The following is a 17,456-nucleotide window of genomic DNA, read 5'->3' as shown; positions in this document are numbered from 1 at the left end:
ACAAAGATTTTCAAGTGTTTTGTAGGCAGTGGAATGCCAATAAATATTATTTAAAACATTAATTTAAAACATCTATCCTTAACTTTCTTGAGTTGGATTGGGTTACTAGTATTTTTTATTCTCTATCACCCAGCTCCTATTTACACATAGGAAAAGTAGAGACAAAATCAAAACCACAATTTTATATTTAACAGCACACTTCATTGTTTGCTTAATATTGCAGGAAAAAAGATCTCATGTGATTTCTTGTTTTTCTCTCATGTGCAGCTCATCTTTAAGCAATATCCATGAATCATGAAATAATTATGCAAGAGTATGTTCTGCTAAAAAAGTGCACCAGGTTCATCCTGTGTTTTTCTCTACCAGGGAATGCCCAATTCTTTTGGCACATTCCTCTTTATTAACTTGATTTTAGTGCCAGAAAACAATCATAATATGATATCTTCATGCTGCCATTACCTGTATCAAGTTTTTTACAAGACTTTGTTTGCAAGACTGGTTAATGAGACAACAAAATCAGATGATGGGCAGCCATTGGCAGAAGTTATTTAGACACTAAAGACACTTAAGACATAGGTTGAATGCATAATTCCATCTTTTTCATGTATGAAATGAAGTTTCATGGACTTTTCTTCTGCTTCAAATATCAGCCCCATATGTGGCTGAGCTGAAGCTGTGGGTGCAGCAGAAGGAGTGGTGCTTCCACAACTCCTCCTGACACAATGAGGGGGAGGAGCAAGTTTTCAGCAAGTTTCCAGGTGAAACACCCAGAATCAGTGTCAGCAGCAGTTTGGACAGGATGACATTTTCCCAGCAGGCAGAGGAATCCAGAAGAGAGACCCCAGCCTGGGAACTCTGCTTTGCTTGTGTTGGTCAGGAGCTGCACCATGGTCACTCCTTCCCTCTGCTATCCCCAGCTTTTAGGCTATGGAAATGTACAGAGTTCTGGGGATTATTTGGTGCATGGGAAAACATAGAGCCAATATTTTTTTAAATTTACCTTTAATGGCTCTAAACCTATCCTCTCAAATCCAGCAAAAAAGAGGAGATATTTCCCTTTGGTTTTATAACGCAGCCAGCAGAGAGTGAAGCACGCTGCTGAAAGTATAAGTCCATCAAAGGCTGGCACCTCCTTGCTTAATAAACCTTTCTCTTTGTGTATTTGACTCATATTTGATCATTTTAACTGCATTTGATCTCTATTAGCTCTGGGGAGACAACTCAGCTTTTGGCTCAGAGAGTAGGAACGGAACTGTAGGACGATTTTCAATTATAATATCTCTCGTATTGATGATGAATGATACTCAAGAAAGAAAACAAAAACCTGAGTATGATAGCATAGTTTTAACTTGTAACCTGAACAGATGCGGTCTGTGAACTTTGAGACTTAATAGCAATGGAATGCCACATTATTATTTTCCAATACTTTCTGAAGAAGAATTTCCCTGAATGAGTGCTGATGACAATTTCGAAAAAACATTTTTGGACTGATCATTTTTGGACTCTAAAATGCAGTATCAGCTAGCCAAGCACATTCACTTTGCAACTCTTCCTTGTTTGGTGCTCTGTAGCTTTCTTTCAGCACATCTTTTAATTTGGGAGAAGAAACAATGATTATTTTCATAAAAGATTCTAGTCTGTTTCATGTCGCTTCACTCAGGAACTACTATAAAATTTCTGTGATTAACTTGTAAGAACTTGAAAGTAATTTTTAAGTTTAAACTCCTTTTATCCCCTCATCTCCTTTGTTTTCTATATCTTTACTTGATGTGGCTTTTGAAAAATCAAACTAAAAAACAAAAAAAAAACCCCAAACTAAATTTTGAGCAAAAATAGTCCCAGCCATGTCTCTTCAGTAAAAGTAAGAGTGAATTTTTGAGAAACTGGAGCAGCTGTTTCTTTTTTCAGGACGAATGTGATCTGGAAAATCCACAAATCAAAATGCTTATCTTGTGTTGGTGCCAGCACATAACACATGACTCCTTGGTAGATGAATGTCTACTGTAGGATGCATTATTAGTCTATTTAGCCTCATGTGCTGTGCTGACCTACTTTAACTTATTCTTCATAATGCACAGCACTGAAGCAACATTGACTCATATACTCATTTCTCATATACAATGAGGCATTAATAACACATTGGATTTTTTTTCCCCCAAAGCAAAGATATGGTTAAATCAAATGGATCCTGATGTGAACATCAACAAATGAAACAGATTGGCTCTTGTACAAGCAAAATGATGTTTCATAGGGAAGGCATTTCATTCTGCTTCCCCTGACAGATGTTTCCTTAAATATGCTGCTGCTATTTTTATGCTGGGCAAGGTGAGGTTTTAGGTTTTGTGGGGTTTTACTATAACTTTTCATGGTAGTTTTTTCTGCAACTAGAAAGCAAACCAAAATAAAACAGAAAAATTGAGTGTGTTTTAAAATGCACTGACAAATCTTTCCAGAAAAAGAGAACCTGCAAAAATCTCTTGAAATAAATATTGTTAAGAGGGGCAATGTGACAAACAGGATACAATTCTGAGTCAGCAAAAGCAAAAATCAACATAATTTATGTAAAATGAATAATTTACTCCAAGGAGCTTGTTACCTCTTGAGTCTAATGAGACCAAATTCCTGGTTTATTCCAGGTTATTTTTATTGGTTAAATTCCAATTTCCTGATGAGGGAAACTAAAGAAGAGACGCAAACATCACAGAAAATTTTTCTTTATATTTATGGTAAACGAGAGGACAAATATTTTTCTACAAACAAATCTTGTAAGGGAACTTGCTTATTTGGTTGAATAATTTTAAAAAGTTCTCTGTCCCTTGCTATACTGCTGTTCACATTTTTTATTTTCTAGGGTGAACCAGCAGATTCTGGTTCATGACTGGACAGACTGCAGTGCTGAAATGCAAGAACTCAAAGATTTTCTACTTTCCTTTTCTAACAGGGTAACTTGCATCTAAAAAGCAATAACAATACAAGCCATCAGTCTCTGGACATACAAAACTAAATTCAGAAGTTTAAAATACAACATTTGACTGATGATGTTTTGATTTCAAAGCAGGCTGTGCTTGTGTTGAAGATATACACTGAAAATGTCACTGAAACTGCTCTTCTTGCAAAATGAAACTCAGATGTAAGAAGCTCTATTAGCATCCTTAACTCCTATCTGTTTTATTATTTTATACTTTTAAAGCCCAATTCACTCAGGTAAAAGCAGAGTATTAGACTAGATTCAGATAAGGGAGCTTGGGATAAGAATCAACTCAGATTATCTACGTTTATATTGATGTATTTTAAAAGACTGATTGCTTTATATAATTAATTAAAGGGTACAACAGTTCTGCTGTACTGAAATAATTAACAAGCTCTGTTAAGTGTTAATAATTTGGCCTTTTTTAATAAATGAAACCTTCTCCAACTTTTCAGTTTTAAGCTTTGGATAATACTTCAATTTGCTGTAGAGTTTCAAGAAAATTAGCTAATTAGTTTTTCAGAGATCTAATCAGTTGGGTATTGGCCTTCAAAAATGTTTGTACATGTACTATCATGACTTTTAAATCTCCATCAGTTTTAAAAGCCATTAGTAGCAGAATTTTTTTTTTCCAAATAGCAGAATCAGTGGTTCTTACTGAAAAATGGGAATATTTTGTCAATATGCAACCACAATATTTCTAGTATTATGTGAATATAAATTTCTCAAATAAAGGGCAAATACTTCAGCAGTTTTCTCCAGCATAATATTGAGGAATGTTCTGAATGTTTAAAAATTGACTTTTTTAAGAGCATAAAAACCAGAATTTGGATGGTTTGCAGGAACTTCCAAAGGATAGGACAGGTTCTTTGTCAGTAATATTTTATTTGATAAGACTGTTCCTCTGATTGAAATGCCCAGTTGCTGAAGTAATGGCACAAATACCTTGAGGCACCTGTGATTGCACATCCTTGCCATGGGCATCTAATGAGTCAGATGAGTGGCCACTCTCTGATTCACTCAGGAGAAAACACTCATGGGCTGGAAGTCTCCTTGAGATTCCATGCTCTTCTTCTGGTGCCCCATCTCCTTCCTCAGTGAACCAAAAGTCAATAAAATGTGTGAATGTTCCTGGGTCCCAAGGAAGGTCAGTCCTGGGGGACTTATACCTGGATGGGTGACTGGGATGATCCCAACAGGAACAGGAGAAGCTGTTAAAGGGCAGGAGAGGTGGGTTACATGAGGACTTCAGTCATCTTTTTGCCTCCAAAGGAAAATTATGCCTGGCTCTACATTAATTGTGGGGTATAACAATACTACCTGTAGGATGCTTTTACCTGCACATGCTCACAGCAATGTGCAATTATAAATAGCACCTCTCCCTAATGTCATGTGAAAAATATTTTCAATATTGGGGTGGGGGGGAGGGGCAGGCAGGGAAGAAGCTGGGTTTTATTCCACAACAGAAGTGTTCAGTTTCTGTCTCTTTTCCAAAAAGCAATTGAATGGTTTGAATTTATTCTGGTTTTAGAAAGCTGAATCCCTGTGTGATTCAGAGCAGGGACTCAAAAAAGCTTGTTCCCAGTCTATGGTTGTGAACAGCATGTGATTGACATCGTCTTTGTCCTACTCCATCTTCCCTTAGACTAATAATTCCTTAGACAAAAATAACTCCTTAGGGAAAAAAAAATGTACTCACATGAGTTGGCACTTTTTGCGCCGTGAAGTATCCTACTGGAAAAATTCCTAAGCAGCTCCCCCTGTAGATGTTCATGCTATCAGTGTGTGGATACAGTTTATTTCATTGTACCATTATTGACATTGACACAGAATTTCTTATCTCTAGCTTCTAAAGATCAAGCAGACATCAACAAGGCTCCTCTCCAACCAGGCACGCTAGCACATGATGAAGTTAGTTCGCACATTGAGAGTTCATTAAAGGTGCTGTTCCAAGAAGGATACATAGCCAGGGGTTTGCCAGCTAATAAATGACCTTGGATTTTTCACTTGTTGCATACTACATTTGGAATTGCTGCATAAATTGTGAGGACCTGTTTTCATAAGGTTTAAGCATGTGCACTCTTGTTCTCTCTTTCTGGCCGACAATATCTCCAGGTCACACTGCTACAGGATCTCACAGTCTCAATATTCTTTGAGATCAATATAATCTTTACCTTTCCCATCATCATGGGCAGTATCAAACACTGGATTTGCTGACCTGGGTTTTCACAAACCAAAGGGTATGGGAAAGACATTGAGGAAGAAGGGGTTTAGGTATCAGATCAGACACATTTTTGTCCATATGCATGTAAATTGTTGTACTAAGAATAGATTTAGCTGGATGTGGGGAGGATCATATGGGTTATTCACACACCACTTGTCCCATGGCACATGCAGTGCCTTGTTCCTCTCTCTCCAACAGTCTGAACCTGAATTTGCATAGTCTTTTAATACAAAACCAAAAAAAACCAAAACCACTGACATTGAAAGAACCATCCACACTTTTTACTGCTCTAATACAAATACTGTGAGTTCTACCTACAGCTCAATCTCATAATGATCAGGAAAATCTTCCAGTTTAATGACTACATTCATTTTTCCTTCCTTGAAATGAATGCACAATTATTAAAGCCAAAAGGATCACTGGCACTTTCTCCCAGCTTTCACTGCAGGCTGAAAACAGCATTCTCATCACAGAATTAATTAATGTTCTTGATGCAAAGAGATAGAGAATAGATTTACGTTCCACATGTTATTTAATAACTCCCACATGTAATATTGCTTTGGCACGTTTTATGTTCCTGGAGTTAAAGTGCACATCAATAGCTCAATGCATTGATAACCTGAGTGTCAGTGCAGCTATAAAACCTGATTCTCCTTGAATTTTGCAGTTTTCAGTACACCAGTTTTCAGTACATCAGGGTTTTAAGACCCCTGGAAAGGGGTCTTTGCTGTTGCTGTGGAAGTGGCACACAGATTAAAAAAGCTGAATTATATAAACCAGACTTTTTTGGGGTTTGTTTTAATTTTTTGTTTTGTTAGCCTAATTTAATCTTGCTGAGGAAGTGCCTTAAAAAGGATTAAAAAATTATACTTTGCTTTCATTTTTTCCACTGCTTGGAGTGTGTCCCCTCTTGGGTGAACCAGACACTTCCAAACTCAATTCAGGTCTTTATGGGGCTTAATGAGACATCACTGCTTTTAAGGCACAATATTAATTACTGGAAATTAAGGAATAGAATAGAATAGAATAGAATAGAATAGAATAGAATAGAATAGAATAGAATAGAATAGAATAGATAGAATGGTTCAGTTTTAAAAGGATCTACAATGAACATTGAAGCTGTTACTTCCTCTGTTTTAGTTCAAAGGGCTAGAAAAAGTGCAATGATTATTGCCCAACCCCTCCAAGTGGGTTTTTTTTTCATTACAGTGATAAATGCTTTGGACAGCACAAAAAGGCATGTGAAGGCATTTGGAGGTGCCAGATTTGTTGGGCTTTTGTCAAGGCATTACATAGGACAGATGGAGAGGGTTGAATGTGGTTTCGACATTGCTTGATTAATCTCACTTACAGCAATTTTATATATACAGGTTTAAAGTTAATTATTTCCTTTACTCTCTTTAGTTCCTTCTTTCCATGCAAACTGGAAGATATTTCACCACTCAACAAGCTCTCAAATAGGCTTCATGCTTTTTCTGGAGAAAGAACAAAGATGTGAATGTGCATCTAGCTCTAGTTACGTGGTGATATCATACCAGCAGAATCTCCATTCAAATTTTTGAGTTAAATGCAGTAAAACTGGTGTGTCATCAGACTGAGTTCCACACTTAATCAGCCTTCTCTCCTGGTAAGATATGATCTAATATAATTTGAAAAGAGATAACATCAACTGGGAGGAAAGTTTGTGTCAATAAGCTTAGAAGGGGTTTTTATTGTCCTAGCAGCACATAATTTTATTTGTTATTTGTTTTACACAATCAAATAGAGCTAAAGTATAAACTGTGTTTTTGTAGCAAAAAAAAAAACGTAAAAAAAAAATACAGTATTTTCCAAGTAGTGAATTTTACAGTGGTAAGGCTATATGGATGCCTTCTTTTTATACCTGAGACACTGAAGAATAGAAAATATAAAATGATTCATTTGAGCAGATTTCAGGCATTCCCATGCATTTTTGACATCTTTAGTTGGACCCTTCTGCTCTGATCCTCTTTGCAGTTAGGGGAGAAAAACAGGCACTTTCTAGGCATCTTCATATGACCTGATTGAGAGGAATGTTTGAGAATGAGATAAATAGTTCTGGGCTTCACAGGATATATCAGCCAGATTTCCCCTGATTGTAAAGAGAAACTGTATTGATTTTCATGAATGTAGATGTATCTTTTGTCAACATATATCTTTGCTCAGATGCATCCAACCCTTTTTGAGAGACAGTTCAGAAAGTCTGCTATGGAACAGCATTTCTCCAGGGTGAAAATCATGACCACCTCTCAGAAACTTGAAAATCAGGTTCTGTCAAATGCACTGCTGGTATAACTCTCCCTCCATACCTCCCAGCCTTTATTCCAAGCTATCCTACTTATCACATGGTCTTCAGCAGTGTTGCTAAAAAAAATAAATGTGTGCCGGCCTGCAAACTTTACATTATTTGCTACCTAAGCAGAAGGTGCTACACCACTCTGTTGAACAATCTACATTATTTGCTGCCTAAGCAGAAGGTGCTACACCACTCTGTTGAAAAATCAAAAGGCCAACAGAGCCCACTGGCAGAATCCTTATGCTAAAAGCAGCTCCAGGTCATCTCAGATCCTTCCTCTACATGAACTTAATCTCTGTTGGAATCAGCCTGACTCATTGTTATGCATTTAGTCCATGATGTGCATGAAGCAACAGACAAGGATGTCCAAGCTGTGGCTCTTGAGTCACAAGCAGCTCATCCATGACAGCTGTCACGTTGTGCCAGGTCAGTGTCATGGCTGAGGGACAATTTGCACCTGGGACAGGAGTTTACAAGCTAAGCCAAATTCTTGGATAAGGGAGGAAGTCAGACAGGGCTGCTGAGACAGGATCCAACCCCCATCCATTGGGACACGGTCTGAGTTTGACAAATCCAGCATCCCTCCCTCGGCTGTGAAACATGGCAGGAGTTCCCTCCATGGTTGCCACCCCGTGTTCCCTGCCTCTCTCCCCCTCACAGAGATTTTGGAAGGTGACCCACAGAATTGGGGAGGTGGGAGGAGATCAACGGTGCCCAAAGAACATGGATAATTGCTTATAATTAATACTGACAATTGCACAATCACATGTGAAAGAGTTACATTACACAATCTCTTACATAACACCTAATCTTAACCTAATTCTGCTCCACTGCATATGCCTTGTACTAAAATACTGTTGTCATTTAGAAGGAAGAATATCCCCATTTAAGTAAAATTTAAAAGTGGATGCTACAGCTCTTGAATTATTCAAGAATCTGATGATAAAGCAATCTGATCATGGGTTTTACTGGGGTTTATTTTATTTAAGACATTTTTGCCATAATATCATTTGCTATCTTAACTCTTGGGAAACTGATATAGATTATTAAATTGTGCCAGAAGTAATTTTGAATGGTTTTAAAAGAAGGCGAAAAATGAGCTTCTTAACAGAAAATGACAGTACATTTCCCCTTCCCTACTCTTTGATTTTCTTTTTCAACAGTATATTCCCAAATGGCTTAAAGCCATTTTATATTTCAACAGGCACTTTTCCCAGTTTCAGCAACCCCAAGGGTTATCCTACCCCTGTTAAGGAATGTACCTCATTTTTGAGTGTTTTCATGAGCCCCAAATTCTGTGTCCGTGAAATATAACTGGATGTTTTAAAAAAAAAACAGAATCTCATATATATGTGCCAGGATTGGATACTAGTTGCTGTTATTATTAGTAGCACTGAGTATAACTGTTAAAGTGCATTATTGCACACATTTCATGAGCACTCATCCCATAAGATCTGGAACCACTTGTCTCTTTCTAATGTGCATCATGTTCTCTAAAGGAAACCAAGGTCTGCTCTAACTTCTGGTGGTAAATTATCAAAAGTTATGGGGAAGAGAGGTGGACTCCTTAAGAAATTGCCCATATGTCTCAGTAGAGAGGGAGCTGTTGAAGCAGATTTGTACGCTGTCAGACTTGGCTGAATTTCTGCTGGGAAGTCAGTTTGCAACTGTGGTCTCTAGAATTTTACCCCAAAATGCAACTCCAAGGTTTACTAAAGCATTCTCCTGAAGGGTCATATAATATCCAGCTTCTGCTCCAGGGTTTAGGGGAGGCACCCAGAGGGACACTGGGTTTCTGTAGGCCAGGATACAGCAAACAGTCCTTTAAATGCTCTTGTCATGGGACAATGAGCATGAAGGCTCAGGATAAGAGTCTCAGTGTTTGTTAGGCTGGATGGTGATTGCTCTAAAAAGTTAAACTTCACCCTGGCTATCATTAGATATAATTTGGCCTAGAAGTGATAACAAGGTAGGTCTTTGTGGCTGCAGTACCCTCTTTCTTACAGTTATTGAAAGATAACACTGTTGTTAGCTGAGGCTAAAAGATTCAAGGAAGTATGAGAGCAAATAAGAATCTGTCCTGGAAAACAATATGCTGCTGATGATTGTGAACTGTACATTTATGAATTGTATGTTTCTGTAACATTATTTTTTTTTCTATTTCTATAGAACTTTTTGCTGCAGGATGTTTTAAAGGCAAAAGAGATAAATTAATCAAATTAGCAGAATAGACTATCAAAGTTACTATGCATTATGCTCCAAATGGTTTCAGCTGACATGATGCAAATCACTGATTATCAAAACATTAATTATTCTTAATCTCTTTTCCTCAAAATCTTCTATCATTCACTGTTAAAACAGGATTCTGGGGAAAGATCCATTTTGATCTGCTCCTGGATGTTGGACTTATGTTCTTGTGCTTTAAAACAGTATTGTCATCTGAGAAGATGACAGCAAAAAGAAAGGAGTCCTACATCCTGAAGAACAAGATCACAAATTCATAGAATCACAGAATGGTTTGGTTTGGAATGGGTCTTTAAGATCCTCTTGTTCCAACCCCCTGCCATGGGCAGGGACACCTTCCACTATCTCAGGTTACTCCAGAGCCCCATCCAACCTGGCCTTGGACACTTTCAGAAGTGGAGCAGCCACAGCTTCTCTGGGCAACCTGTGCCAGGGCCTCACCACCCTCACAAGAAAAAAATTCGTCCTAATCCAAACCTATTCTCTTTCAGTTTGATTCTTCTACAAGGGACAAGGCACCTCAAAAGCAATACAGCAGCCTTCCATTTTTGGCTTGCATTTGAAAAAAGAGATGTGAGCCTGGAATGCTGAAATGGTTTTTATTGTGGAAAAGTAATCTCATATGAAATGTGACAAGTGAATATTGTTCACCTCTTTTCAGCTGAGAATGTACTAAAGGACTACCAGGTCTTCAAAATTCCATGCTTGCCATTGTCACTTCCATCATACTTATAGGGCTGCAGGTGTCATTCTCATAAGCACCCTACCAGAGACCCCCACTCTCTCCTGAGCTAAAATCTGGAGCAATACAGATCCCTGTATTGATATTTTACCAGTGACAAAGTTATCATTAGAGGGCTGAAAATTATGCTGGACATTTCTTGGTTAAATGTATGTTCCATGACTTGTGTGAATATGCGTTTATTTAGTTTCACTCTGTGTAACACAGGCTTTGGTTAAAAAGGAAAAAAAAAGCATTGGGACAGCAGCTATTAAAAGGCACACACACTATCTCTGTGCCTTGTAGATTTTTCTAACGTAAAGGCAAACTTCAATTAGCTCAGCATGATATTCAGACCAGAACTGTCATAATGAAAGGATGAATCATTTTCCATTTCAGGGAGAGGGTAACAAAAAGAGTTTATAATCGGTGACGTAAGTTCAACTTGTTGATATATTGAGAAGGACTTTCATTCGAATTGTTTAGGTTTCAATCATCTTTATTACTTTATTAATCAGACTAAATCAATGTTATTACCCTGCCTTTTTAATCACTGCTGTTCTCATGGTACCTGTTGACAGGGGCCATGCAGGAGGCAGAAGGGTGATAATTACAATCATTTCTTTCTCAGTCACAATGAGTCCTGAAATTATTCAAGCCCTGCTGCCAAGCTCTGGAAATTTGAATTCCCAATTCTTCAAGAAACAGCTGCCCTGTTTCACTGTTGTAGGACTGTGTGAGGACACTTTCTGTCACTCTGAAGTTTACCCCATTTGGCAATAGAGTGATCATGTACCATTCTCTTTACACCAGTATAGGAAAGGGGGATATGTTGCAAGTGTGAATTAAACCCACAGTTTCCCTTTGTGAAGGCAAGAAGAAAAACACTCCTTCTCAGCATGCAGAAAAGCTCCTCTTGCACTGAGGTGCTTCACCTGCCACTTGTGATTAATTTCCCATTCTGCCCAATGTCTCACTGTGATTATTAATGATAATGCTTTGATGGATGACGGGTGTCTGCTAAATACTTTATTGCCAAACAGGCAACAATGCTCTTGTTCAAACAGATACATGGTGGAGGGGACCAGCGCAACAGGCAGATGAGCCCATATCCTCTTGGGAAAGGGCTTGAATCCACCTCGTGCCAGGATCTTTACCTCCCAGCAGATGACTGTGGTGGTACCTTTGGAATGGGCTACAAATTCCTGACAATAAGCAGGAATGACAACCATAAAGGAGCTCATCTTCAAAGTCATTGTTTGTGGTAAAGACCATGAAATACCAGAGCAAGGAAACAGCTGATAGCCTTCCTCACTTCCCTTCTTGAAACACTCCAGCATTGTTACCAGTGAATAGCTAACACAGGTTAATTTTTCCACCACAAAGCACTGGTGGGACCAAGCATTGCAATTTTATCTGTTGTTAACCAAGGTGAGGTCAACTCTGGGCTGGAGGGAAGGGAGGGGTGAAAGCTTAAAGTGCTGACCTCATTTAACTACTTTGCAGAAAAAACAACAGGTGTCTACTTTCCAATCAGATTTTACACTAAGATCATTATCACACATTAAGTATATCATTACTAAAAAATAAAATGCACTTTAAAGGCCCCTATCCGAAAACTAATCAGTATCTTACTATTGCCTCTGCTTATCTCTGATGTTCATTACACTCTTAACTTTTATTTTTGCAGAAGAGCCTAGAAGCTTAAACTGGGTCGTACTAAGGCATTTTACAACATACACAAAGTAAACAGCGTGCCATCCCCAAACAACTTGCAATCTAGAAGGCAAGATGCAACAGGTGGGTGAAGCAAAGAAGCAGGTGGGAGTGTAGAAATCATAATGACAGGATGTGTTAACACTTGTACAGTTCATAGATGATTCATCAAAATAGTTGAATTACAGCTGTCTTTTCTCTCTGTCACATAAGACAAATATTAGAATTAGTATTCAGTCTTGATTTGGGTTTTATTCAGAAAAATAAAATGTACAGGTCAAGAGTGGAATGATTTAAATGAGGTCTAAACCTGTCAAAAGAACAATAAATTGAATTCTTGCAATGGGTAGGCAAGTTCATAGGACATATTTCCACAACTTCCTAATTCATCTGCCCTCATACAAGGATCCTCACAACTGATTAATTATGCAGCATGAGTTTGGTGAAGAGCTGTGCACTGATCTAAAGTGAGAACCTGCAACTGTGGTGAAACACAAATCACAGCAACTCTTAAGAGGGAATCCAACTGCCCATGTTTGAGTATCAGACATATCTCAATTTCATTAATTATTGCTGCTGATGAGACATAGAAGACACCAATTCAGTGTGACCAGGAAACAGAGAGAAGGATCACAATGAATTCAAAGCTCTAAAAAATGGGGAAATGGCAAGGAGAAGGGAAGGGAGCCTTGGCAACTGAAGGAGCTCTGAGATTGAAAGGTTCCTGCTGATCATTGGGAATGTGGAAGGAATCTGATAAGGGAATTCTGTTGATGTCAAAATATGACTCTGCAGAGAGGCATCTGGACACAAAAAGGAAACATTTGGCAGTGTTACACCATGTTTTCTCAGCACAGGAGAAGAATCCAGTGCCTTCAGCTCCATTCCATCAGCTGAGTAGGATGATCCTTCCATACCTTTTATAGGCACTGAAGAGAAGCAAATGCCTAAAAGCCAAAGTTGCCCTGTTTATTTAACCCTGACTGCAGTGTGCCACTCACCACATCTAAGTGCAGTTAATCCCTTAATGTTGTAGAGTCTTTGTTGCTCAAAGACTGTGAATCAAGAGGTAAAAGGATCTGAAATAAATTTCCCTTTCACACAGTTACAGGATGAATTCTCCAGCTCAGGCTACATGCAGGGTAAAATCCTTTAGTCATCAGCAGGTGTTTTTTGACATTTTGTGATGTAGGAATATAATTTTTTCCCATAAATAAACACTGAGCTTCAATGACTCCAGTTGCATTATCCATGAAGCAAAAACTGATGCTTGTTTCTGAATTTTGTGTCATACAGTTCTGAGTTATCAAGCAATACCTAACAAATAAACCACTAAAAAATGCTTAAATTAAACCTTACCACATCCCAGATAAACAGTTACAGTGTGGAACAGAGAAGAATTTGTGTTGAGATTAGTATGAGGATCCATTGGGAAAATAGGGTTAGCTGCATCTAAGAACACCTTTGCGAAGCACAGAAATCTCCATCATATCACCTAGACAAAACCTTTAAATTATGCTGTGGCAGATGATGTCTCTGTGGGAATCAGATGTCCCATCACTGGGTTTTCATCTTTTACAATGAGCATGAGAAAGCTGTAGGTTTGTGGGCATACATGTAATGAATGGCAGAATTAAAAAATTAGTACCCCAAAATACTGAGTGAACCAGAGAAATGCACAGATACATTTAATAAACAAGTCTTTTGTAGTTACATGTTGTCATAGAAGGAAACTACGCATGTCATCAGAATTTATAAATGCAGTGTTCAGAAACGGGTTGTAAGATTTGAGATAAATTTTGCATCTCAGAGGAAAATAAATTCTTTGAAACTAACCCACAACTTAGTCCTACCCCGATATTCATATTTTATCGACAATCTCACTTGACGTACATGTTTTTGCTTGGGATTTTGACAAAGATAGTTATCATTTTTGCAGCAGGCTTTGTAGACCTTAGTGGGTTTAATCTCAATTTGGCATCTTGTGCATTGAGCGCATTTTTTTTTTTATTTTTTGGGTCTGAATAACCACATGTTTCAGAAGCAAAGCTGTAAGCACTGTGGACATTTTGGGGACAAATCAAGTTGTATTAGTAATTAAAGGTTAATCTGAATGAAAGTTTACATGAAGAATTTTAAGGAAGTAAGTCAGTTAACCTCTGACACCCCATATAATTAAACTACTGTCATCCTAGATATTATTGATAAGCTTTCATTGTTGTATTTCATAATTCAAGGGTTAAGTTCCAAAAATCTGAAAATAATAAGGGATTTTGGTCAAGTCTTGCAATATCCCAAAGAGACACAATATGATTGGTCTCCCATCAGAGCTGCCAAAAGAACTGATTGGGGTGTTAGAGGCAGAAGAGCAAAAGGAAAAAGTCACTGTATGGATGGCTAAAAAGCAAAAAGATAAATTGCCACTGTAAACTAAAGAAAAAGTAAAAACCTGCATTAGGACCTTACTAGTAATTATATTTAAAAATTTGAATATTACAATAACCTGTTATGAACATTTAACACTGCTCACTGGGAGAACCTGCAGGAATTTTTGGTCCCATATGAGAAATGGTCAAGTGAAATCACAAATTCTGGTATTTCCCAGCTGTTTATTCCTGCTGAGTACAAAAATCCTCTAGTCCAAAGACTGCTCCAGTTTCTCTGCTGCTGAGGCCTGTGGTGATGGATGGCACTGAGCACCCATAGGCATCTCTGAGAGCAAAGGCTACCTCCATAATTAGGTTGAAAACAAGCAAAACACAGGAACAACCTCCCCAGCTTGGTTCTTAAGATATTAGGGTGTATTGAGAGTTTTTCTAAACACATCAGAGGGAAATATTTATGTTTGTTTGATACATTGAAAAGTCTAATTAAAAACTAACAATGCGAACCAAACCCAAAGCGGATCTGTCTTTGAAAGCCAAACAGTCTAGGCTGAAAACTGAAGAAAATGCATTTTCATATTAAAATGAGGTGTTTCTCTTTAAAGATATCGCTTCATTGTAAGCAAGTTTTCACATCCAAGCTCATTTTGACAGAAAAAATTTTAGCCAAGTTGCAACTTAGAAAATACTTCAGTTCACAGAGGCATGAAGTCCTAAAAACAAATGAGACAATTAACATCACAAAGCTTTAGTTTTTTTCAGAGTGTGGTCTTTCACCTCTCAGCATTTTTATCATAATTTTTGAATGAGCTCTAGCCTGGACAGACAATCTTTGTGGCCTTTCTGTACATCAAAATCATCACGTTGCCAAAGGCCACCCCAGATAGGTCAGGGAGGAACATCCTGGAGGTAACAACAGTTCCCAACGATCCCACCTTTTTCTCCACTGTGGGATGGGACAGGGATAGGCAGTTTGATGCATCCTGGGCCACCTCATACTCAGCAATCCTGGTTGATCACTCTTTTGTTTGCACAGCTCAGCCAAAGCCTGTGCACCAGAGAACATATAAATACAGGATCTGTGTTCAACTGCATGGATTCCAACATAAAGCTCATACTAACGACTTTGGGAAAAACAAGTCTGCTTTCACTCTTTCAGGAGATTTCTATGAAATACATACCAATGAAAGAAGTACTTGTATAGCAGCTATTTGGCTTTAAAGTACCAAAGGCAATGTTTGTGGACAGGTCTATATTTTGGACACAAAACAGCCTCCATATAAGACAGCTACATCAGGATTAGAACTCTCAGACATAAGCTTTGTCAAGTGCAGGGGACAGCATAAATGACTGTTGATTCATATTCTTTTAGGTCTGTAAAGTTATAACTATGTAATATGAACACAGGCTCTTTAGGGTAGTTTAGAGCCAACCTGGAACCCTTCCAGCCTGCATTGAAGGATTTAATGGCATAGTTTTTATTTTCTGCTTAGTGCAGTGTACCATTAATTGAAGGTAATTGTCAAGAGGAGACTGGCTTTCAAAAACTACATAGCTCTCGACTGTTCTGGTGCAGAATGGATGCCCTGAGTTTAGGATCACATTTCCCCTGTGCTCTACATTACATTTGTCTTGTCACACAATTGTGTGATTGTGTTCAACTAAATAGTTATTCGGTGCTATTACGGCATTTGAAAATGAGGACTCAAGTAACACTGCAGGGAAAGGCAGAGAGAGGGGGAGAGCCAGGTTTATGCTGGGATGAGGACTTGTCTGCTTGAGCTAAACAAAAACCTGAAAGGTATCACAGGTCTGAAGGATTTAATGGAGCAGCTCATTTGATTTCCTGAAGAAGGAAGTAGTTTGTGGCAGAATACGTTAAAGGGAAGAATTAGCTTGTTTGCAGTCAAAAAATGTGCTCATCTGGCAGGGTTTCCCTGCTCCCAGAGTGACACGTGAACTTGAGCCATCTCTCTGCACCCCTCTGCTTTTCTCTGCATGAAGAAAGGAGAAAATCATAATAAACTCCACCATGTTCTCCAGAAGAGCAGGACCACAGGTCACTGTACAAAACAGGCACAAATTTGGCCTGCTGACCCCAACCCTACTGCTGTGTGTGAAGGAGTTACCATCATTCATTTAAGGGATGCAATACTGCTTTTTAATATCTTCACTGCAGCAATCCCCAGGAATCTCAGGCATGATCCATGAACCACATCACGCCAGGCACGGCACAGATGAAGGGAAGAGCCCTTGCCCCAGACTGGAGGCCATTTGTATCTCAGGGTGTAACCTGGCCCCAAACCTAGAACTTAATTAACATTGATGTTGATGAGCTGTGAGGGAGAATGGAATCTGGTCCATCCTTCCACAGCTGCATCAGCTTTGCAATGTGAAAACCCAAGATGAGCCAAAAGTGATTAAGAAATTATTTTTGAAACTGGAGTCAGCACATGTAACCACAGTTAGACAACGGGGATCAGCAGATCTGCAATGTAAGGAGGTTTGAGTCTTATAAAGCTGCTTTAAAAGTCATGTTCCCCTGTGAAAGTCCCTCCAGGTTTTATCAGCAAATTTATCAGCAGCATCAGCTGGGGAGTGTGATCAGCCATGGGGGAAGATCTGCTCTCTTGTATCTCTTTTCTTAGAAATCATTTATTTGGGTTTTGTAAGAAGCATGTTGTTTCTCAGAGGCATTCTTTGGATGAATGTGGGGATAGTCATTTGATTACAGATAGTATAAATGCACCTGTTTCTAGCAGGAATGACACATACCAAAATTTAACTAAAAATATGAGTGATCTCCATTAAAAATTCTCACTGTGTGTGCTTCATAGGTGGTCTCTATGCTTGTGCATGTACAGGTGGTTAAATCCTGAATAAGA

Source organism: Passer domesticus, chromosome 5, assembly GCF_036417665.1.
Source record: "Passer domesticus isolate bPasDom1 chromosome 5, bPasDom1.hap1, whole genome shotgun sequence".
Classification (NCBI taxonomy): Eukaryota; Metazoa; Chordata; class Aves; order Passeriformes; family Passeridae; genus Passer; species Passer domesticus.
This window is presented reverse-complemented; position numbering follows the sequence as displayed.